The sequence below is a fragment of the Somniosus microcephalus genome, chromosome 15 (genome assembly GCF_052327205.1).
Source record: "Somniosus microcephalus isolate GS21.2 chromosome 15, FLI_Smic_1.0, whole genome shotgun sequence".
Lineage (NCBI taxonomy): Eukaryota > Metazoa > Chordata > Chondrichthyes > Squaliformes > Somniosidae > Somniosus > Somniosus microcephalus.
The window spans coordinates 124,263,758-124,288,619 of NC_141001.1; positions in this window are offsets into that span (position 1 = coordinate 124,263,758).

A 24,862-nucleotide genomic window follows, 5' to 3' on the forward strand; every position below is an offset into this window, starting at 1 on the left:
GGGCACATGGCGTGACGGCAGATGCCCTTGGGGGGTCGGCCTGCACGAGCTCTGGCCCTCGAGGGGCCGGCTGGTGACTGCTGCAGCTGTGGCTGGGCGGCATCAGTCTGTCCAGCAGCTCGTGGCAGCTGCACTGGTGGAGTGGCAGTGGCGGCTGCAGGAATGGGGGCAAGCTGGCTGATCGCAGGCGCTCGCTGGTCACCTGATACAGTGGCACTCGCCCGGGCCAGCACTGCAGCATGCGCAGCAATCTGCTGAAGGACAGACCACTGTGCTGCTGCAGCGCGGCGGGTGCCCTGGCGATGCCTGCCTGACGCAGCGAGTGTGGCAGCAGTTAGTGCCCGTGTTGCCCTGGTCTGTGACCGCATGAGACCAGCCAGTGGCTGGACAGCACGACTGAGCATTTGGATACTAGCTGCCTGTGCTGCCCCGAATTCCTGCAGACTCCTGGCCTGTGCTGCCCCGAATTCCTGGACACTCTTAGGCAGTGACTCTATGGAGTCAGGCATCCGTGCCACTACCACCATGAGCTCAGTGTGCCTATGCTCAGAGTCGACGGCCATCTCCCCTAGGAGGCGCACCTCCTCTGCGCTGACCGTCGCAGGACTGGAGGCCGCACTCACCCTCTGGGGAGAAGGCCGCCGAGCTTCCCCACCCCTCCCGCGTTGCTGCAGGCCGCTGGGCCCCGGAACTTGACTCTCCTCCGACCCTTCCCCCAGGCTCCCCTCCAGGGAAGCCGTGTCCCCTACATCGCCATGGGCTGGCGCGGCTGAGGGTGCCACTGATGGACCGGCTTCCTCTTCCTCCTCCTCCTCTTCCGAGGGGCTGACACTGGCAGCTTGAGGGACCTCCTCCTCACCTGGCGAGTCACCATCTGAAAGCAGGAAGGCACAAGAGTAGCTTTAGAGTGAGGACAGGGCATCAGAGAGGGAGGCATGAGTGGTGCCATTCACCGCATTGGTCGGACAGTGGCAAAGGATGTTGATCTGATGCGCAAGTGGAACGAGAGAGGTCCAAAAGGTGATGTCCTTACCATTGGTGCCCAGAACAGGGTCGGCATCTCCAGTGGCAACGGGGCCAATCACCCGGACTCCCATAATGCGCTCCACGCGCTGGTCGAGGTCGGTGAGCTCTTGGAGCTGAGGTCGGCCTCCCCCGGTCGCAATCTGGCTACGCTTGTTGTTAGCCAGCTTGGCCTGCAAGAGAAAGGACGGCCTCTAAGTACGGTGTGTAGCCCTGATCTTGTCTGCACTGCCTCCCATGGTCGAATAGCTTGGACAGTGTGTAAAGTGCAGAATGTGCAATTGATGTTCATGCCAGTCCCATAGCTGCTGGATGAGGGCTGGCCATAAGGGCTTTCAGGTCCCTTTGTCCATAATGTGAGGTGCACATGCAAGGATGAGGAGGACACTGGAAAGGGTACTCACCCTGACAATCCGAGTGAGGTCGTTGAACTTCTTCCTGCATTGTACAGGATTCCTGGCAACCACGCTGTTGGATGTCACCCTGTTGGAGACATCCCTCCAGGCTTTGCGGTAGACGCTGGCCACCGGCTTCTTGCCACTGTCAGGAAACAAAACATGGCGTCTTCGCTCCACTGAGCTAACCAGCAGCCTCAGGTCACCTTCGCTGAAGCGCTGCACTCTCTCCCGGGCCTTCTGCATCGTCCTGGGTGGTAAAGAGTTGCAGCAGCAGTGCTCAGGCCTAGGTGGAGGGCTGCAGTGTCCAGGGCGTTGCAGGCAAACAAATCGACCCTTCCCCCTTTAAGAGCTGGCCGGGGCCAGCGTGTCTGCCGTCAATCAAAAAATCACCGCACCTGCGCTGCGCCCGGCCTCGGCAGTATCACTCAGCACCGCCGGCTTAGCGCCTAAAGATAGTCGTGCATCGCCAGTTTTAGCGCAGCAGCAACCTCTTAGGGCGATGCTACTGAATATCGGCGAAGTGGCCTCGACTTTGCGCCGGGCGCAAACTTCAGCGGCCGCCCGACTTTACCGCCCCAAAAGTGGCTACACTGAATTTCTAGGCCAAGGAGTTTAAAGGATTCAACTAAAGGCTTTTAATCACTAAGAACATTGCAGGTCTTTACACATCAGGTTCGTCTGATAGAATGACTCATACAGCTCTTGAGACCTTTATATGACAAAAGACAGGGGCGTAGCCAATGCACACAATAGGAAAAAGGGGGCGGTACACACAATACAAAGCAGGTAAAACACAGGGGCTGATGAAGGCATATATTTCATCACAGGGAGAACTACTTTTTACAGCTCCTGTATACTGTAGTACCGGCAGTGACCACACCTGTATATAAACCCTGAGTAGGGATCTGTATGTTTAGTTTTAGAGTAACCCTCATCCAGTAAATACCTGTTGATTGTTCCTGCAGTCTCGTGTCTAGTTATTGAAGGACACACAACATCAAAAATACAGGCAGATTCGAACCTACCTGCAACTCTACATTACCTCCCAGGGATTCGCTCCTGGAGAACAGTGGAAGAAAGTTGAGGCCAAAAGCACGGGCGTCGACCACGAGCAACCGCCCAGTCATCCAGCAGAGATTGAGCATCACAGGGAAGGCTGTTGAGAGCTGGGCTTGGTTCTCCAGTCACGGTGGTCCAGCGAGACCGGCTGGCAACAGATACGGTGCAGACCCTTCCTGGACAGTGGCGGCTAGAGCCGACCGACGGCACAGAAAAGGCCAAGCAGCGTCGACGGGAGAAGAGAGAGGGTAGAGCGCACAGGGCGCAGCCGGTGTTCAGGACCGAGCGGCGTCGACGGGAGAAGAGAGAGGGTAGAACGCACAGGGCGCAGCCGGTGTTCAGGACCGAACGGCGTCGACGGGAGAAGAGAGAGAGGCGTGAAGGAAAACGCGTAGAGTGCAGCCGGTGTTCAAGGGACGAGCAGCTGCAGCGGAGAAGAAGGGAGAGTGCGGGAAACGCCATTTTGAGCCGCATTGGAGAAGAAGGGAGAGCGCGGGAAAACGCCATTTTGAGCCGCAGCGGAGAAGAAGGGAGAGCGCGGGAAAACGCCATTTTGAGCCAGTCTAACCACACCCAGGGATGCCGAAGAGTGGCAGTGTCACAGCGTTCGACAATGAGGTCGAAGATTGGACAACATATGTCGAACGCATAGAAGTGTACTGCAAGGCGAATGAAGTGCCAGATGAGAGGAAAGCACTGGTATTGTTGAATTCCATGGGTGCAAAAACGTATGGCTTACTGCGAAACATGGTAACCCCAGAGAAGCCAGTGTCAATCCTACAGAACCACTTAAACCCCACACCGCTGCTGATAGCAGAAAGATTTAAGTTTCACAAAAGGAACCAGCATAAAGATGAAAGTAATGCTGAGTATTTAACGGAACTGCGCAAGCTATCGAAACACTGCCAGTTTGGAACGGGACTAGCAGATACTTTAAGGGACAAGTTTGTGTGTGGGCTTCAAAGTGAAGGAACCCAGAAACGGTTTCTATCAGAAAAGGATCTTACGCTGGACAAGGCTTTCAGCATGGCAGTATCACACGAAGCAGCCGCACGGGGCGCTGCAGAGATACAACGGAGACCGCAAAAATATGGCACAAATGAAATGTCATACGGAACAGTGAAGTGCTATCACTGCGGCAGACCGACACACGACCATAATGATTGCTGGTTTAAGGACAAAGTGTGCAGGCAGTGTGGAAAAGTAGGACACATAGCAAGAGTCTGCAGGTCGGGAAAGAAAACCAGCAGCAAGAAATCTCCACAGGAGAAGTACAAGAAGGTACATAAGGTGACGGAGAGTAGTTCAGACGAACAGAAAAGTGATACAGACTCCGGAAGCAAGGAGCTGGGTTGTCTGAAACTACATAAGGTGATCCAAACGGAGGATCATCAAACTATCTGGGTCACGCTCAAGATAGCTGGAGTCCAAGTGAAAATGGAATTGGACACAGGATCAGCCCTAACAGTCATAAACCGAAGGGACTACAAGCGGCTATACTCACATATACCCTTGAGAGATACAAAGATTGTCTTTAAGACGTACACGGGGCAAAAAGTCTACCCCAAAGGAAAAGTAAGGGTGAGCATTGTATATAACGGTAAAGAAACACCAAAAATGGACCTATATGTATTGCCAGATGGAGGACCACCACTACTAGGACGTGAATGGATCCGGAAGATACAGCTAGATTGGCATTCCATACAAGCACTGACTATAGATGCCAAAAAGGATGACGACGCCACACCTGGACGACTGTCAAAAATGCTAACTGACGCACAAGCAGTGTTCCAGCAGGGACTTGGAACACTGAAAGGCATAACAGTGATGATCAAAATAGAGGAAAATGCAAGCCCAAAGTTTTTTAAGGCTAGACCGGTGCCTTATGCAACCCGCCCAGCCGGCGAAGCAGAGCTGGAAGGTTTGGAACGTTCAGGAGTACTGTCCAAAGTGGACTGGAGCGAGTGGGCCACACCCATCGTTCCTGTAATGAAGAGGTCGTTGAGTAATACGCCTGGGGAACCAAATAAAGTTCGCATCTGTGGGGACTTTAAAGTGACAGTGAACCCAGTCCTTCATGTAGTGTATGTACCTTTAAGACAGAACTACTTTTACGGCTCCTGTATACTGTAGTACCAGCAGTGACCACACCTGTATATAAGCCTTGCGCATGCCTCTGTACCCCCAGTCTTGAGACTACCCTCCTCCAGTAAATACCTGTTTATTGTTAAGTTACAGCATCCGTGTGGTTATTGAGAAACATCATACTCTCAGAATCACGGATCTAACCATGGCGACGAGTGTCGATTCGAATCTACCTGCAACTCTGCATTTCCCTTCGAGGATTCGCTCCGGGAGGGCGGTGTAAAAAAGTCGAGGCCAGGAACACGGGCGTCGACCACGAGCAACCACCCAGTCGTCCGGCAGAGAGTGAACATCGCAGGGGAGGCTGTGGAGAGCCGGGCTTGGTTCCCCAGCCACGACGATCAGCAAGAGACTGACGACAGGTACAGCGCAGACCCTTCCCGGACAGCGGCGGCTGGAGCCGACCGACGGCGGAGAGAAAGCCGAGTAGCGTCGACGGGGTAAGACAGAGGGTGAAGCGCACAGGGCGCAGCCGGGGGTTGAAAACCGAGCAGCGTCGAGAGAAAAAAAAAACAGAGAGAGAGAGGGTAAAGCAACAGCCGGGTTCAGGACCGAGCGGCGTCGAGAAAAAAAATTAAAAAGAACACGCAGCGCACAGCCAGGGCTCAAGGGCTGAACAGTTTCCGCGGGGAGAAGAAGGGAGAGCGCGGGAGATGCCATTGAGCCGCGGAGAAGAAGGAAGAGTGCGGGAGACGCCATTTTTAGAAGCCGCAGTGGAGAAGAAGGGCGAGCGCGGGAAGGAAGGAAAGCGCGGGAGACGCCATTTTGTGCCAGCGGAGAAGAAGGGGAAGCGCGGGAGATGCCATTTTTGACAGTTAAATCACACCCAGGGATGCCAAAGAGTGGCAGTATCTCTACGTTCGACAAGGAAGTAGAAGATTGGGCGACATATGTGGAACATATTGAGGTGTACTGCAGGGCGAATGAAGTGCCAGATGCTAGGAAAGCACTGGTTTTGTTAAATTCCATGGGTGCAAAAACTTATGGGTTACTGCGAAATCTAATAACCCCAGAGAAGCCGGTGAACAAGAATTTCGAAAGCATAGTAGAAATCCTACAGGACCACTTAAACCCCACACCGCTGCTGATAGCAGAACGATTTAAGTTCCATAAAAGGAACCAACACAAAGATGAAAGCAATGCTGAGTACCTAACGGAACTGCGCAAGCTATCGAAACACTGCCAGGTTGGAGCGGGTCTAGCAGATACGTTAAGGGACAAGTTTGTGTGTGGGCTACAATGTGAAGGAACCCAGAAACGGCTTCTATCAGAAAAGGATCTTACGCTGGACAAGGCTTTCAGTATGGCAGTGTCACACGAAGCAGCCGCAAGGGGCGCTGCAGAGATACAACGGAGACCGCAAGAATATGGCACCAATGAAATGTCCTATGGAACAGGGAAGTGCTATCGCTGCGGCAGAACAACACATGACCAGGAGGATTATTGGTTCAAGGACCAAGTGTGCAGACAGTGTGGAAAAGCAGGACACATAGCAAGAGTCTGCAGGTCTGGGAAGAAAACCAACAGTAAGAAATCGCCACAGGAGAAGTACAAAAAGGTACACCAGGTGATGGACAGTAGTTCAGACGAACAGAAAAGTGACACAGACTCCGGAAGCAAGGAGCTGGGTTGTCTGAAACTACATAAGGTAACAGAAATGGAGGATCACCGGACTATCTGGGTTACACTCAAGATAGAAGGGGTCCAAGTGAAAATGGAATTGGACACAGGATCAGCCCTAACAGTCATAAACCAAAGGGACTACAAGCGGCTATTTTCACATATACCCTTGAAAGCTACAGAGATTGTCTTGAAGACGTATACGGGGCAAAAAGTCTACCCCAAAGGAAAAATAAGGGTGAAAGTGATGTATAAAGGCCAAGAAATACCTAAAATGGATATATATGTATTGCCAGATGGAGGACCACCACTGCTAGGACGTGAATGGATCCGGAAGATACAATTAGATTGGCATTCCATACAGGCACTGAAGGTGGAGGCCAAAAAGGATGACGACGTCACACCTGGACGACTGTCAAAAATGCTAACTGATGCAAAAGAAGTGTTCCAGGAGGGACTCGGAACACTAAAAGGCATAACAGCAACGATTAAAATAGAGGAAAAGGCAAGCCCAAAGTTTTTTAAGGCCAGACCAGTGCCTTATGCAATCAGACCAGCTGTCGAAGCAGAGCTAGAAGGGTTGGAACATTCAGGAGTACTGTCCAAAGTGGACTGGAGCGAGTGGGCTACACCCATCGTTCCTGTAATGAAGAGGTCATTGAGTAATACGCCTGGGGAACCAAAGAAGGTCCGCATCTGTGGGGATTTTAAGGTGACAGTGAACCCAGTCCTTCACATGGTACAATATCCGCTTCCACGAATTGAGGATATTTTCGCCTCGCTATCTGGAGGTAAACGCTTCACCAAAATTGATCTAGCCCAGGCGTAGTTGCAAATGGAGGTAGAAGAAGCTTCGAAACAATACCTTACGATTAACACTCATAAAGGTCTCTATCAATACAACCGGCTGGTGTTCGGGGTAGCATCGGCTCCAGCTATCTGGCAAAGGGCAATGGATCAAGTCCTGCAAGGGATTCCAGGGACCCAGTGTTAATTGTTATTTGAATATTAGGGGTACTATTAATCGAAAAGGGGAGGAATTGTAGTGTATGTACCTTTAAGACAGAACTACTTTTACAGCTCCTGTATACTGTAGTACCGGCAGTGACCACACCTATATATAAGCCTTGCGCATGCCTCTGTACCCCCAGCCTTGTGACTACCCTCCTCCAGTAAATACCTGTTTACTGTTAAGTTACAGCATCCGTGTGGTTATTGAAAAACATCATACTCTCAGAATCACAGATCTAACACTTCACACGGTGCAATATCCGCTTCAGCGGATTGAGGATATTTTCGCCTCGCTATCTGGAGGGAAACGCTTCACTAAGATTGATCTGGCCCAGGCGTACCTGCAAATGGAGGTAAAAGAAGCCTCGAAACAGTACCTCACGATCAACACTCATAAAGGCCTCTACCAATACAACCGGCTGGTGTTCGGGGTAGCATCGGCTCCGGCTATTTGGCAAAGGGCAATGGATCAAGTCCTGCAAGGGATTCCAGGGACCCAGTGTTATTTGGACGACATCCTGGTCACGGGCGAAAATGACAGTGCTCACCTTGCCAACCTGGAGCAGATGCTCACTAGATTGAAGGAATATGGGCTCCGAGCAAATCGCCACAAATGCGAGTTTTTCCAGAAGCAGATCTCGTATTGTGGCCACGTTATTGATGAAGAGGGGGTTACATAAGTCCCCTGAAAAGATTGAGGCAGTAGTCAAGGCTCCAGCACCGGAAAATGTGTCGCAACTGAGGTCGTTCCTCGGGCTGGTGAACTACTACTGATGTAAGAAAAGGAGTCTTACACATCAAGTAACTTTAAGATAATCTTTAAGCAACTTACAAACACACTATATACAAGAGAGGTCTTTACCATGCCTCTGGTAGAAGCCTCTTACAATACTGAACAGTCCAGTATTTATACCAGTCCAACAGGAAGTGACATATGACAGGAAGTGAGGTATGTACACAGTTCATAGTTCACAGTTCACAGGAAGTGATGACATAACTTCCCGGAAGTTATTATTATTATCACAACTACCATAAGTTCTTGCCGAATTTGTCTACAGTACTACACCCACTGAACACCCTACTGCAAACGGGGGTACTTAGTAAGTGGAATGACGAATGTAAACGAGCTTTCCAGAAGTGCAAAGAATTGATCACATCAAAAGAGGTGTTGGCTCATTTCAACCCAGCACTACCAATTCGGTTGGCGTGTGATGCATCACCCTATGGCATTGGAGCGGTGCTGTTGCACAAGTTCCCGGACGGCTCGGAGAGGCCGGTAGCCTTTGCGTCTCGGTCACTAACCTCAGCCGAGCGTAACTACGCCCAGATTGACAGGGAGGCCCTCAGCCTAGTGTGGGGAGTGAAAAAGTTCAACCACTATCTGCACGGGCAGAAGTTCACCTTGCTGACGGACCACCAACCACTTGTCTCCATCTTTAATCCAAAGAAGGGCGTGCCGGTGATGACTGCGCAACGGCTGCAAAGATGGTCGCTTTTTCTAGGGATGAACCAATATGAAATCGAGTATAAGGGCACGAAACAGCATGGAAACGCTGATGGGCTATCACGCCTGCCACTGTCTACTGTGGAGGAAGCACCAGCAGTGGACCCTGTCGAAATATTTCATTCGACTATAATTGAATGCTTGCCAGTAACTAACGCTGATATAGAGAAGGAGACCCAAAATGACCCGACACTGTCTCGGGTATATGACTTGACGGTGAAGGGATGGCCAACACATGGCGACTCACTGTTGCCAGCATTCTCATCCAGAAGAGAACAGCTGTCAGTATGCCAGGGGACCTTGATGTGTGGATCCTGAGTGGCAATTCCACCCAAGTTAAGGGAGAGAGTGCTCAATGAGCTTCACGAAGGCCATCTGGGAGGGGTGAAAATGAAAAGCCTTGCTAGGGCTTATGTGTGGTGGCCAGGGATCGATCAGCAAATCGAGGACCTGACAAAGAGCTGCTCAGAATGCCAGAAGGTCCAAAATGCACCACCACATGCCCCTCTACACCCATGGGAGTGGCCCTCATCTCCATGGCAACGGGTGCATATTGATTTTGCTGGTCCATTCATGGACTCAATGTTTCTAATAGCCATGGATGCGCACTTGAAATGGCCTGAGGTGATCAAAATGTCGTCCACCACCACGGTGAAAACTATTGCAGTCCTATGGACCATATTTGCCAGGAACGGCTTGCCAGAGCAGATTTGCTCTGATAACGGACCACAGTTTGTGTCCGAAGAGTTCCGGAGTTTCTTGAAAAAGAATGGGGTAAGGCATTACACATCCGCCCTGTATCATCCAGCCACAAATGGATTGGCTGAGAGGTTCGTACAAACCTTTAAGAAAGCAGTAAGGGCCATGTGCGATGACGACATTCCACTGCAGCATAAGGTGGACAATTTCCTGTTAGCCTACAGAAATGCGACACATGCAGTCACCAACTAGACCCCGGCCATGATGTTCTTTAACTGAAGGTTGAGATCTCGTCTGGATTTGCTCAGACCAAATGTACGAAGAGATGTTGAGAATAAGCAATTCCAGCATATCAATGAGAAGCCGACAAGGAGCTTCAATGTAGGTCAACCAGTCTTGGCCCGCGACTACCGAACAGAGAAATGGCAACCAGGAATGATATGCACACGGCAGGGGCCACTAATGTACACAGTGGATGTTGGGGAGAACATTGTGAGACGCCATGTTGAACAGATCCTAGAGTCACAGGAACGAGTCAACCCCATGCCTCGCGCACCTGGTGATGAACCCGACATACAGGTAGCATCTGCCCCAGAAACAGTAGCATCGGAAGCTGATGAACCAACTGACGACAAGGGGCCTCTGCACCAAGAACAAGACATTCAGGAAAGGCGCTATCCAGAAAGGATCAGGAAGCCGCCCCAAAGACTGAATTTATAAATGGACTATTTTCAGTTAATGTGCATGTTAAAAGTGTTAATTGTTAAATGAATGTTATGGTACTGTCAATCTAAAAGGGGAGGAATTGTAGTGTATGTACCTTTAAGGGGAGAACTACTTTTTACAGCTCCTGTATACTGTAGTACCGGCAGTGACCACACCTGTATATAAACCCTGAGTAGGGATCTGTATGTTTAGTTTTAGAGTAACCCTCATCCAGTAAATACCTGTTGATTGTTCCTGCAGTCTCGTGTCTAGTTATTGAAGGACACACAACATCAAAAATACACGGATCTAACATATATTAATGGCTTAGACTTGGGTGTACAGGGCACAATTTCAAAATTTGCAGATGAGACAAAACTTGGAGGTATAGTGAACAGTGAGGAGGAGAGTGATAGATTTCAAGAGGACATAGACAGGCTGGTGGAATGGGCGGACACGTGGCAGATGAAATTTAATGCAGAAAAGTGCGAAGTGATACATTTTGGTAGGAAGAACGAGGAGAGGCAATATAAGCTAAAGGGTACAATCCTAAAGAGGGTGCATGAACAGAGAGACCTGGGGGTATATGTGCACAAATCATTGAAGGTGGCAGGGCAGGTCGAGAAAGCAGTTAAAAAGGCTTACGGGATCCTGGGCTTCATAAATAGAGAAACTCATTCAGCATCAACTGGAGTATTGTGTCTCATTCTGGGCACCACACTTTAGGAAGGATGTGAAGGCCTTAGAGAGGGTGCAGAAAAGATTTGAGAATGATTCCAGGGATGAGGGACTTCAGTTACGTGGATAGACTGGAGAAGCTGGGGTTGTTCTCCTTGGAGCAGAGAAGGTTGAGAGGAGATTTGATCGAGGTGTTCAAAATCATGAGGGGTCTGGACAGAGTAGATAGAGAGAAACTGTTCCCATTGGCGGAAGGGTCGAGAACCAGAGGACACAGAGTTAAGGTGATTGGCAGAAGAACCAAAGGCGACATGAGGAAAAGCTTTTTTACGCAGCGAGTGGTTAGGATCTGGAATGCACTGCCTGAGAGGGTGGTGGAGGCAGATTCAATCACGGCTTTCAAAGGGGAGTTGGATAAGTACCTGAAGGAAACAAATTTGCAGGGCTCCGGGGAAAGGGCTTCTATAACCCATTCCCCGGTTTGAGTCAGTGTCTGTGGAACTGTACCCCAGTGAGGGTCAGTGTCTGTGGATCTGTACCCCAGTGAGAGTCAGTGTCTGTTGTGGAAGTACAGTTTCTCACTTAGACACAAAATGGCTTCCTGGGCATAGAATAAAAACTCAAATGGCCGACAGCATGATTCACTAATCAGTTTCAAGGGGATGAGACAATTTAGGAATGCTACATACGTACTCCTTATCTGTGACAAGCTTAACAAGGAGCCTCGTTTACCAAACAAATAGCCAAGGACAGGATAAGGTAAACATCGGCCCACAGGCTCAGTTGGTACAGTGGGAGAACAGAAGGATCCCATAATAAAGGATTAATTAATCTTATCTTAAGGTATTGCTGTTCGTTATTCTAACGAAGCCTGGAATACGTTGTTCCAATAATTCGCAAAGTCTGTGCCTTTGTAATCAGGTATGATTCAATACTATGTCATGTGGCATAGAAAGCCTGTTTTGTTTCTGTACTGTATAAATACGTTACAAATTCTGTATTACTTTGAAGAGGTCTGATGTAGCCTTTGACTACACAACCCTTCCCTTGCAAGTAAATAAAGCCTGTCTTTGACGATACTTTGTGTTTAAGAGTCTTACTCGGGAGTCGAGACTTCGACACTGTGCAACTGTACCCCAATGAGAGTCAGTGTCTGTGGAACTGTACCCCAGTGAGAGTCAGTGTCTGTGGAACTGTACCCCAGTAAGAGTCAGTGTCTGTGGTACTGTACCCCAATGAGAGTCAGTATCTGTGGAACTGTACCGCAGTGAGAGTCAGTGTCTGTGGAACTGTACCCCAGTGAGAGTCAGTGTCTGTGGAGCTGTACCCCAATGAGAGTCAGTGTCTGTGGAACTGTACCCCAGTGAGAGTCAGTGTCTGTGGAACTGTACCCCAGTAAGAGTCAGTGTCTGTGGAACTGTACCCCAGTGAGGGTCAGTGTCTGTGGAACTGTACCCCAGTAAGAGTCAGTGTCTGTGGTACTGTACTCCAGTGAGAGTCAGTGCCTGTGGAACTGTACCCCAGTGAGAGTCAGTATCTGTGGAACTGTACCCCAGTGAGGGTCAGTGTCTGTGGAACTGTACCCCAGTGAGGGTCAGTGTCTGTGGAACTGTACCCCAGTGAGGGTCAGTGTCTGTGGAACTGTACCCCAATGAGAGTCAGTGCCTGTGGAACTGTACCCCAGTGAGAGTCAGTATCTGTGGAACTGTACCCCAGTGAGGGTCAGTGTCTGTGGCACTGTACCCCAGTGAGGGTCAGTGTCTGTGGAACTGTGCCCCTGTGAGAGTCAGTGCCTGTGGAACTGTACCCCAGTGAGAGTCAGTGTCTGTGGAACTGTACCCCAGTGAGAGTCAGTGTCTGTGGGACCCGTACCCATTGAGAGTCAGTGTCTGTAGAACTGTACCCCAGTGAGAGTCAGTGTCTGTGGAACTGTACCCCAGTGAGAGTCAGTGTCTGTGGAACTGTACCCCAGTGAGAGTCAGTGTCTGTGGGACCCGTACCCCAGTGAGAGTCAGTGTCTGTGGTACCTGATGTGCCTCAATGAATCCGAGACTCGACGTTAACGGAGCAAAGCAAGGCTTTTATTAACTAAGAAAGTAATACACAGCGGAGAAGTGTCTCCCATCCAAAGATCTGCTGTACTGCCTGTGAGACAGTGCAGCCTGCTTAAGTAGTGACCAGGTATGGGCGGAGCCCTACACACAATACAGTACAGTTGGGGAAATGAAACTGAAACTAAACTAAACACAGAGAATACAGTGCCTGAGAACACAGAGAATACAGTGCCTGATGAACGGCATATTTCATCACATTCACCCCTTCTATAGATTTAGTCTGTTCGGGGGTTTGATAGTCCTCTGTGACCGACGTGGTGCTGCGGGTGTCGGCTGGGTGTCCCCGGTGGCCTCCTGGGTCTCTGCCGGGGGCGCCGCCAGGGTTGTTGAAGGGGTAGTTGGTGGGGGCACCGTTGGTCGATGTTCTTCCGGGGGTGATGAAAGAGTAGTGGGTGGGTAAGAGTTGCTGTGATCGCTGTTGTTGTTGTTGTCGTGGTTGTTGTCGTTACCGGCTGGGGCGACGTCTTTTATGGACACGGTGGCCTCCCTTCCGTCGGCGTGCCGGACATACGCGTATTGGGGGTTGGCGTGGAGTAGGTGCACTGACTCCACGAGAGGGTCCGTCTTGTGGCCCCTCACATGCCTTCGTACAAATACCGGACCTGGGGTGGAGAGCCATGATGGCATGGATACGCCTGAGGTGGATTTCTGGGGAAAGACAAACATTCGTTCATGAGGCGTGGCATTAGTGGCAGTACACAATAGCAACCGTATCGAATGGAGCACATCTGGGAGGACTTCCTGCCAGCGGGAGATAGGGAGGCCCTTGGTCCTTAGAGCTAGAGTGACTGCTTTCCATACTGTCCCGTTCTCTCGCTCCACCTGGCCGTTACCCTGGGGGTTGTAGCTGGTGGTACAGCTCATGGCGATCCCCCTGGACAGCATGTACTGGCGTAGCTCTTCACTCATGAAGGACGCCCCCCTATCCGTGTGGATGTAGCTCGGCATACCGAACAGACAGAACAGGCTGTTGAGGCATTTAATGACCGTGGCGCTGGTCATATCTGGGCAGGGGAAGGCGAATGGGAAACAGGAGTATTCGTCCACAATGTTCAGGAAGTAAACATTGCGGTCGACTGACGGGAGGGGGCCCTTGAAATCTAAGCTGAGCCGCTCAAAGGGCCGTGTAGCTTTGATCAAGTGGGCTCTATCTGGGCGGTAGAACCGAGGCTTGCACTCAGTGCAAGTGCGGCAGTTCCTGGTCAGAGACCGAACTTCCTCAATCGAGTAGGGTAAGTTGCGGGACTTTATGAAGTGGAACAGCCGCGTGACCCCTGGGTGGCAGAGGTCGTTGTGGAGGGTCTGTAGCCGATCCCCGGTGGCGCTGGCACACATCCCTCGTGAGAGGGCGTCGGGGGATTCGTTAAGGGCCCCTGGCCGGTAAATGATGTCATACTCGAAGGTGGAGAGCTCGATCCGCCACCTGAGATTCTTATCATTTTTAATCTTCCCCTTCTGTTTATTATTGAACATAAACGCTACCGACCGTTGGTCGGTAAGTAGGGTGAAGCGTTTGCCGGCTAGGTAGTGGCGCCAGTGGCGCACTGCCTCCACGATGGCTTGGGCCTCCTTTTCCACGGAGGAGTGTCTGATCTCGGGCCCTTGGAGGGTCCTCGAGAAGAAAGCTACGGGCCGCCCCGCCTGGTTGAGGGTGGCCGCTAAGGCAAAGTCAGACGCATCACTTTACACTTGAAAGGGAGTGTTCTCGTCCACTGCCTGTAGCGTGGCCCACTCAATATCCTGCTTAATGCTTTTGAAGGCGGCGTGGGCCTCAGCAGAGAGCGGAAAAGAGGATGCTTTCAAGAGGTGGCGGGCTTTGTCGGAGTAGTTGGGGACCCATTGGGAATAATAAGAAAATAACCCCAGGCACCTTTTCAGGGCTTTGGGAGTGTTGGGCAGGGGCAGCTCCCGTAGGGGGCGCAATCGGTCGGGGTCTGGTCCGATTTCCCCATTCTCCACCACGCTGCCTAGTATGCAGAGGTGCGTGGTGTTGAAAACACACTTGTCCTCGTTGTAAGTGAGGTTGAGTTTTTGTGCGGTTTTCAGGAACCTCTCAAGGTTCGAGTCGTGATCCTGCTGGTTGTGACCGCAGATGGTGACGTTGTCGAGGTAGGGGAAGGTTGCCTGCAAGTGGTGGTCATCGACCATGCGGTCCATCTCCCTCTGGAAGACCGAGACCCCATTCGTCACCCCAAAGGGGACTCTGAGGAATTGGTAGAGGCGTCCGTTCGCCTCGAAGGCGGTGTACGGGCGGTCCTCTGGTCTGATAGGGAGCTGGTGGTACGCTGACTTGAGGTCGATGGTGGAGAACACCCGGTATTGGGCAATTTGGTTCACCATTTCTGATATGCGGGGTAGCGGGTAGGCGTCTAGTTGGGTGTACATGTTGATCGTTTGGCTATAGTCGATCACCATCCGTTTCTTCTCGCTACCCCTCACCACTACCACTTGGGCGCGCCACGGGCTGTTGCTGCGTTCAATGACGCGCTCCCTCAGCAGCCTGTCCACCTCGGTCGCGATAAACCGCCTGTCCTCCCAGCTGTACCTCCTGCTTTTGGTCGCTATTGGCCGGCAGTTGGGAGTAAGGTTCGCGAATAGCGAAGGCGGCTTTACCTTCAGGGTAGCCAGACCGCACACTGTGAGGGGCGGCTGGGACCCACCGTAATTGAGCGTGATGCTTTGGTGGTGGCACTGGAAATCCAGGCCCAAGATCACGCTCGCACATAGATTCTTCATGATTAGCAATTTAAAATTATCGTATACAGTTCCGTTAACGGACAATTGTACCGCGCAGTAACCCATAACGGTCGATGTCTGGGTTTTATCAGCCATAGAGATGGTGCCCTGAGCAGGGACCACCGTTAGAGAGAGTTGTTGTGCTAGTTCAGGGTGGATAAAACTCTCCGTGCTTCCACTGTCAATTAAACATTTAACCCCGCACCCGTTTACCTCGATGTCCACCATTGATTTGGATAGCGGGTGCGGTCTGGTCTGGTCCACTGTGACCGATGCCACTGTAGGGCCCTGATCGAGACAAGATGGCGTCCATGCTGTCTGCTCACAAAATGGCGGACCCCACGAGGTCGGGCAAGATGGTGTCCAAGATGGCCGCTCCCACGGTGCACACGCGGCGGTGGCGGGTTTTCCAGCGGGGTTCCCTCTGCACACCTTCCCAAAGTGCCCCTTCTTACCGCACTTAAAGCAGGTGGTGCCTTTCGCCGGGCACAGGTTTCTGGTGTGCTTCGGCTGCCCGCAGAAGTAGCAGTTGGGGCCCCAACGCGTCGCGGCTGTCGTAGGGCTTCTGGGGGGAGAGCGGGGCCCTGACGGTGTCGGGCTGCCGGGCGGGGAAGATGCCTTCCAAGATGGCGGCGCCCTTGGTGCACACGTGGCGGCGTGGGCGGCGCGGGCTGAAGAGTAGGCGTCCGAGTTTCTCTGGGCCACGTCCAGGGATCGCGCTGTGTCCACAGCCTGTTTCAGGTCCAATCCCGTTTTTTCCAGTAGTCTCTGCCGGATGTAAGTGGAGCTGAGGCCTGTGATAAAGGCATCACGAACAAGCTCGTCAGTGTACACTGCGGCTTTTACATCTTGGCACTTGCAGTCTTTGCCAAGCGTTTTCAGGGTGACTAGGAACTCATCCAGCGATTCCCCAGGTCGCTGTGCGCCAGTAGCGAGCAGATGCCTAGCGTACACCTCATTCGTAGGCTGCTGATAATGCGCCTTTAGGATGTCGCAGGCGGCCGGGTACGTGTCGGCATCTTGGATGAGGGGGTAAACCCGGTGGCTTACCCAATTCCGCAGGATTCCGAGTTTCATACTTTCGGCGTCCGCAGCGCCTGTGATGGCTACGGAATTGTCCAGGAAGAATTCCATACACTTAAACCAGTGTCCGAAGCGTGCCGATGCGTCCGAAGCATGCTGGTCCAAATCCAAACGTTCGGGTTTCAAGAGTTGATCCATTGCGTTGAAAATTTAGTTAATAAAATTGATGTGCCTCAATGAATCCGAGACTCGACGTTAACGGAGCAAAGCAAGGCTTTTATTAACTAAGAAAGTAATACACAGTGGAGACGTGTCTCCCATCCAAAGATCTGCTGCACTGCCTGTGAGACAGTGCAGCCTGCTTAAGTAGTGGCCAGGTATGGGCGGAGCCCTACACACAATACAGTACAGTTGGGGAAATGAAACTGAAACTAAACTAAACACAGAGAATACAGTGCCTGAGAACACAGAGAATACAGTGCCTGATGAACGGCATATTTCATCACAGTACCCGTACCCCAGTGAGTGTCAGTGTCTGTGGAACTGTACCCCAGTGAGGGTCAGTGTCTGTGGAACTGTATCCCAGTGAGTGTCAGTGCCTGTGGAACTATACCCCAGTGAGTATCAGTGCCTGTGGAACTGTATCCCAGTGAGAGTCAGTGTCTGTGGAACTGTACCCCAGTGAGAGTCAGTGTCGGTGGAACCCGTACCCCAGTGAGAGTCAGTGTCTGTGGAACTGTATCCCAGTTGTTAAGTCCGTGAATGATTTAGACACGGACTAGCGGGAGTGAAAACAAACAGATGTTTACTGGTGGAAGTGCATAACGAATCTAAACAGAGGCTCTCTAGCGCCTTTTATACAGGGGTGGTCACTGCCGGTACTGCAGTCTGAGATCAGTTATTCTCTTAAAGGTACATACACAACAATTCCTCCCCTTTTAGATACACTGTCCATAACATTCATTTAACAACTAATGATAACGAATTACAATCACAATTACTGTTGCTAGATACATTGGTTAAGTTTAAGCAATTATAAGTTCAGTCTTTGAGGAGGCTTCCTGATTCTGTCTGGATAACGCCTCTTTGGAGTAACAGGTTCTTCTGGCAATGTTGAGTCGGAATCAATGTCGTTGTTTGGTTCATCTGCTTCCAATATTACCGGTTCTGCAGTAGCTGCAATTGGAACGTCGATTTCATTACCAGGTGTATCAGATCGTGGTGTGGAGTTGACGTTTTTCAGTGACTCTAGAATCTGGTCAGCATGGCATCTTACATTGCTCTCCCCAACGTCCACGGTATACATGAGAGGTCCTTGTCGTGTACAAATCGTTCCTGGCTGCCATTTCTCAGTGCGGTAGTCCCGGGCCAAAACTGGTTGACCTATCTTAAAACTCCTGGTCGGCCTTTCATTCATATTCTAAAACTGCCTGTTCTCCACATCTCTTCGGACGTTTGGCTTAACCAAATCCAAGCGGCATCGTAGTCTTCGATTGAAGAACATCGTGGCTGGAGTTTGGTTGGTAACCGCATGTGTCGCATTCCGGTAGGCAAACAAGAAGTTGTCCACCTTGTGTTGTAGGGGTAAATCTTCATTACACATTGCTTTGATAGACTTACATAGAGATAGGAACAGGAGTAGGCCATTCGGCCCTTCGAGCCTGCTCCGCCATTCAATGAGATCATGGCTGATCCTCGTCTGAGATCATAGCTGATCTTACCAGTTCAGTACCCCGTCCCCGCCTTTTCTCCGTAACCCTTAATCCCCTTAGCCTTCAGAAATATATCCAATTCTCTCTTGAAAATATTTATTGAATTAGCCTTCACAGCCCTCTGTGGCAGGGAATTCCACAGGCTCACCACTCTTTGAGTGAAGAAATTCTTCCTCATCTCTGTTTTAAATGATTTGCCCGCTATTTTTAGACTGTGGCCCCTGGTTCTGTGCTCCCTGGCCATTGGAAACATTCTCTCTGAATTCAGCCTGTCCAGGCCTGCCATAATTTTATATGTTTCGATGAGATCCCCTCTCAATCTTCTAAACTCCAGTGAGTACAAGCCCAAACTATTTAATCTCTCTTCGTAGGTCATTCCCGCCATTCCAGGTATCAGCCTGGTGAATCGCCGTTGCACTCTTTCCATGGCAAGAACATCCTTCCGCAGATGGGGCGACCAAAACTGTACACAATACTCCAGATGCGGTCTCACCAGCACCTTGTACAGCTGTAGTAAGGTATCCCTATTCCTATACTCGAACCCCCTTGATATGAAGGCCAACATACCATTTGCCTTCTTAATCGCCTGTTGCACCTGCATGCTCTCCTTCAGTGACTGGTGCACAAGAACACCCAGGTCCCTCTGCACTTCCCCATCTCCCAATCTATTGCCATTTAGATAATAATCTACCCTCCTGTTTTTACCCCCAAAGTGGATAACCTCGCATTTATCCACATTATAGTGCATCTGCCACGTATCCGCCCATTCCCCCAACCTGTCCAAATCGCACTGTAGCCTCCTGACATCCTCATCAGAGCCCACCCCTCCTCCTAGTTTAGTGTCGTCAGCGAATTTGGAAATATTGCATCCAATTCCCTGATCCAGATCATTTATATATATTGTGAACAGCTGGGGTCCCAGGACAGATCCTTGCGGCACCCCGCTGGTCACTGCCTGCCACTCTGAAAACGAGCCGTTTATTCCAACTCTCTGTTTTCTATCCGCCAGCCAGTTCTCTATCCACGTTAATACTTTGCCCCCAATCCCATGAGCCTTAATTTTGCATGACAATCTTTTGTGTGGAACCTTATCGAAGGCTTTCTGGAAGTCAAGGTACACCACATCCACTGGCTCTCCCCCATCTATTTTACCAGTTACTTCCTCAAAAAATTCCAGCAGATTAGTCAAACACGATTTACCCTTTGTAAATCCATGTTGACTCTGTCCGATCCTTTCCCCATTTGTCAAGTGCTCCGCTATTTTATCCTTAATAATGGACTCTAGCATTTTGCCCACAACCGATGTAAGGCTTACTGGTCTATAATTCCCTGCTTTCTCTCTACCCCCCTTTTTAAATATTGGGGTAACATTAGCTACCCTCCAATCCACGGGTACTGTTCCCGAGTCAATGGAGTTCCGGAAGATGATCCTTAGAGCATCTGCTATCTCCAGGGCCACCTCCTTAAGTACCCTAGGATGTAGTTTATCAGGCCCCGGGGATTTGGACAAACCTCTCGGCCAATCCATTAGTGGCTGGATGATATGGGGCGGATGTGTAATGCTTAACACCATTGTTCTTTAAGAACCTCCGGAACTCTTCAGACACAAACTGTGGTCCATTGTCAGAGCAAATCTGTTCAGGCAGCCCATTCCTGGCGAATATGATTCGTAAAACTGCGATAGTTTTTTCCGTGGTGGTTGAGGACATTTTTATTACCTCTGGCCACTTTGAATGTGCATCCACCGCAATTAAAAACATCGAGTCCATGAAGGGACCAGCAAAATCAATGTGCACCCTTTGCCATGGGGATGAGGGCCACTCCCATGGATGCAGAGGAGCTTGTGGTGGGGCGTTTTGGACCTTCTGGCATCCTGCACAGCTCTTGGTCATCTCTTCGATTTCTCTATCGATTCCCGGCCACCACACAAACGCTCTGGCTAAGCTCTTCATTTTTACCCCACCCAGATGACCCTCATGAAGCTCATTGAGCACTCTATTCGTCAACTTAGGTGGAATTACTACTCTGGATCCACACATCAAGGTTCCTCTGCACACTGGCAGCTGTTCTCTTCTTGACGAAAATGCTGGCAGCAGTGGTTCGCCATGTGCTGGCCATCCCTTCACCGTTAAATCATAGACCCGTGATAGTGTCGGGTCATTCCGTGTTTCCTTTTCTATGTTTGCATTCGTCACAGGGAGACATTCGACTATGGTCGAGTGGAATAACTCCATTGGATCCACTGCAAGGTCTTCTTCTTCCACCGTCGGCAACGGTAGACGTGACAATCCATCAGCATTTCCATGCTGTTTAGTTCCCCTGTACTCGATGTCATATTGGTGTGCCCCTAGGAAAAGGGACCATCTCTGCAGCCGTTGTGCTGTCATTATCGGTACGCCCTTCTGAGGGTTGAAAATGGAGACAAGAGGTTGATGATCGGTTAGTAGAGTAAATTTTTGACCGTGCAGATAGTGATTGAACTTCTTCACCCCCCACACTAGGCTGAGGGCCTCTCTGTCAATCTGGGTGTAGTTACGCTCGGCAGAAGTTAACGAGCATGACACAAAAGCTATCGGCCTCTCCAAACCATCGAGGAATTTATGTGACAGTACCGCCCCAATGCCGTAGGGAGACGCATCACACGCCAGCCTGATTGGCAGTGCTGGGTTGTAGTGAGCCAATACTTCCTTCGACGTGATTAAGTCCTTACTCTTCTGAAAAGCACGTTTACAATCATCGCTCCATTTCCATGCTACCCCCGTTCGTAGCAGGGCGTTCAGTGGATGCAGAATTGTCGACAAATTCGGCAAAAACTTATGATAGTAATTCACCAACCCGAGGAATGACCTCAGTTGCGACACATTTTCAGGCGCTGGGGCCTTAACAGCCGCTTCAATTTTGTCAGGGGACTTATGTAACCCCTCTTCATCAATCACGTGGCCACAATACGATATCTGTTTCTTAAAAAATTCGCACTTGGGGCGGTTGGCTCGCAGCCCATGTTCCCATAGTCTAGTGAGCACCTGTTCTAGGTTGTTAAGGTGTTCACTGTCATCTTCACCTGTTACAAGGATGTCGTCCAAGTAACACTGAGTCCCCGGAATCCCTTGCAGGACTTGTTCCATCGCTCTTTGCCATATCGCCGGAGCCGATGCTACTCCGAATGCCAATCGATGATACTGGTAAAGACCTTTGTGAGTGTTTATCGTGAGATACTTCCTAGAGGACTCTTCAACCTCCATCTGCAAATATGCTTGTGCTAGGTCAATTTTTGTAAAACGCTTCCCTCCAGACAGTGAGGCGAAGATGTCTTCTATCCTTGGAAGAGGATATTGTACTGTGTGAAGGACAGGGTTCACCGTCACCTTGAAATCCCCACAGATGCGAATCTTCCTTGGCTCTCCGGACTTATTGCTTAACGTTTTCTTCATGACAGGAACGATGGGTGTCACCCACTCGCTCCAGTCGACCTTAGACAACACGCCCGCCTTCTCCAGATTCTCCAGCTCTGCCTCGACGGCTGGACGAATTGCATATGGTACCGGTCTCGCTTTGAAAAACTTGGGAACTGCATTCTCTTCTATTTTTAACGAGGCGGTTACGCCTTTAAGCGTGCCCAGTTCTTGTTGAAATACCTCTTTGGCGTTAGCTAAGATTGTTGACAATCGTCCAGGAGTGACGTCTTCATCTTTTTTACCGTCCACCGTCATTGCATGAATGGAATGCCAATCTAAGTTTATCTTCCTGATCCATTCCCGTCCCAATAACGGTGGTCCACCATTTGGCAGTATGTAGAGATACAATTTCCGTATTGTCTTGCCATTGTATTCGACAGGCACCCTTATTTTTCCTCTGGGGTATACTTTTTGCCCAGTATACGTCGTCAAGACGATGGATGTCTCTCTCAAGGGTATGTGTGAAAATAGCCGCTCATAGTCTCGTCGATTCATGACGGTTAGCGCTGATCCTGTATCCAATTCCATTTTAACTTGGGACCCTGCTATCGTGAGGGTGACCCAAATGGTTCGGTGATCCTCTTTTGCGATTACATTGTGAAGTTTGAGACAGCTTAATCTCCTGTTCTCGGATTCACTATCGCTCATCTGGTCTTCGGAACTACTGTCCGTCATCTTTTGTACTTTCTTGTACGGTTCCTTAGTAGCCTTTTTGTTGTCGCTGGTCTTCTTCCCAGACCTACAAACTCGTGCAATGTTTCCAATCTTCCCGCATTGTCTGCATATTTTGTCTTTGGACCAGCAGTCCTTCTGGACATGGTTAGTTCTGCCGCAGCGATAACATTTTGTAAATCCCCGTGTCATTTCGTGGGTGCCGTATTCCTGTGGTTTTTGTTGAATTTCTGCAGCTCCCCTGGCTGCTGCTTCATACGATACTGCCACGCTGAAAGCCTTATCTAGTGTCAGCTCTTTTTCTGCGAGTAACTTCTTCTGTGTTCCTTCACTCAGGAGTCCACAGACGAATTTGTCCCGTAGGGTATCTGCCAGTCCTGCTCCAAACTGGCAGTGCTTTGATAGCTTGCGTAGTTCCGTAAGATACTCAGCATTGCTCTCATCTTTGTGCTGAGTTCTCCTGTGGAATTTAAATCTTTCTGCTATCAACAGCGGTGCAGGGTTTAAGTGCTCCTGTAGAACAGCAACAATTTCATTAAAACTCTTCACCTTCGGTTTAGCTGGAATAATCAGGTCCCGCAATAGGCCGTACGTTCTAGCGCCCATTACGTTTAGCAACATTGATGCCTTTTTCCCCTCCGCTATTTCATTTGCCTCGAAATATACCTCGACTCTTTCCACATACGTGGTCCAGTCCTCTAATGTATTATCAAAAGCAGTGATGCAGTCAGTCTTCGGCATCTTGCAAATCTAAAATGGCGTCTCCCGCTCTTTGCCTTCTTCCCCGATTTAACAAAATGGCGCCTCCCGCGCTTTGTCTTCTTCCCCGCTGTTGTTAGCGCTGCTTTCCACGGTTTCCTGCGCGTTAAATATTAATTCGTTTTCTTTTATTATCTTCCCGTAGTGGAGTGGACCCTGTGGGACACTTCCCTCCCTCTTCTGAGGTCCGAACGCTGCCCAGCTTTGAAACACCGGCTGCGCCCTGTGTGCTCCACCCTCTCTCTCTCTCCTTGCTTCCCGACTCGCTGCCCGGCCCCGTTGAAAGGCCACCCAATCGAGCTTCAGCCCGCCGCAGCCCAGGAAGGATCAGAGCACTACCTGCCACCAGCCCGATTAGCTGGGAAACCACGGACCGAGGAACCCAGCCTGGCTCTGGAAAGTCGCTCCTGCAAAGCCTTGAACCCGATGATTGACGGTCGACGCCTGTTTCTCGAGTTTCAATGGCCTCTATTTTTTTTTTTTTTTCTGACTCCGACCTTCAACAACGTCGTCGGAGCTGCTGCTGAGTTGCAGGTAAGTTCGTTTCTTTACTCGTCGCCAGTGTTAAGTCCGTGAATGATTTAGACACGGACTAGCAGGAGTGAAAACAAACAGATGTTTACTGGTGGAAGTCCATAATGAATCTAAACAACAGAGGCTCTCTAGCGCCTTTTATACAGGGGTGGTCACTGCCGGTACTGCAGTCTGAGACCAGTTATTCTCTTAAAGGTACATACACAACACCAGTGAGTGTCAGTGCCTGTGGAACTATACCCCAGTGAGTATCAGTGCCTGTGGAACTGTACCCCAGTGAGAGTCAGTGTCTGTGGAACTGTACCCCAGTGAGAGTCAGTGTCTGTGGAACTGTACCCCAGTGAGGGTCAGTGGCTGTGGAACTGTATCCCAGTGAGTGTCAGTGTCTGTGGGACCCGTACCCCATTGAGAGTCAGTGCCTGTGGATCATACCCCAGTGAGAGTCAGTGTCTGTGGAACTGTGAGATTCCGTACCCAGAAATAAATTGAAATGATTTTTGATTTGAACAGATTGGTGTTCGAGTCCCAGAGTATTGATGTTGTGTTTGACGGGGTCAGAGTCTGACCGTGCATGTGTCATTCTGATTTGTTAAGATCTTCGCACAGCTGATGTTGCTGCTGGAGCTGGAATGTGGATGGTTTGGATTCAAAGTGCTGGCACACAGATTTAAACCAATGATTGCGGGAAGGGCTGGGCTCTTGGCATCAACAGTGGGTTTCTGAGCCTTGTGGAATGGACTGTGAACCCGGAGAGAGTTTCCTGCCTCTGATGGTCAGAGCAAGGGGAGGGAGTGTCATTCACAAACATTCGCTCTGTGAACCCAGTAAAACATGTTCAGTGCAAGTCAGGCAAACGTGAATGCTTCTGAATCTGCTGGACAAGCATTTATTGTCTCAGTGATGCCAGTGTCACAGGTGTGGTCTACCTGGGATTTGAAAATGATGCCAAATCCGGGAATACGTCCAATCCGTGCTGGTGACCCTAGCGATAGTGCTGGTTTCTCTCCCGTCGGGA